The sequence below is a fragment of the Elephantulus edwardii genome, unplaced genomic scaffold (assembly GCF_000299155.1).
Source record: "Elephantulus edwardii isolate Elephantulus edwardi_28Jun2011 unplaced genomic scaffold, EleEdw1.0 scaffold00015, whole genome shotgun sequence".
NCBI lineage: Eukaryota > Metazoa > Chordata > Mammalia > Macroscelidea > Macroscelididae > Elephantulus > Elephantulus edwardii.
Genome location: NW_006399765.1, coordinates 8,014,391 through 8,014,987, shown reverse-complemented (window position 1 = coordinate 8,014,987; position 597 = coordinate 8,014,391).

Below are 597 nucleotides of genomic sequence, written 5' to 3'. Positions count from 1 at the left end.
TCTTTATGGGAAGAGACTGTGTATCTTCTCCAGTGGCTTGGCTGGGGCCCTTAAACTGATGACTTATCAGTTAGTAGCCCAACACGTAATATACGATTTCACCAAAGCTCCTATTTCTTGCACTAATGATGTGCACATGTTGTGATTTACCTACAGATTTGACTTTAAAACACACTTAGGAACAGATCTCATAACCTGGGGGCTGCCTGTATACTAAAACCTACAAAATTTTACACTTTGAAAAAGTAAGATTTATGTGATATAAATTCTCTCTCAATTAAAAAACAAGACAAGAAAAGGAAAATTGGAGCTTACACCCCCTTCGTAGCAGTACTTTGCAGGTGCAGAGTGATCTTAAAATCCATGCTCGGACACAAAATTCATGAAGGTAAGCATTCTACAAGCAGAGAGAGGTAAACGGTTATGCTTATGGTTTGTTTATTTTTCTTTTTTGAAAAATTTATTATTAATTTCAATGAAAATTTACAGACTTTGGATTTCCATTCATTCATTGTTGCACTTTTCTCCCTTCCCAACCCTCCCCCCTTGTACACTACCCTCTTGCAAAAGTAAAAGAAAAATTCTTTCATTGTTTTA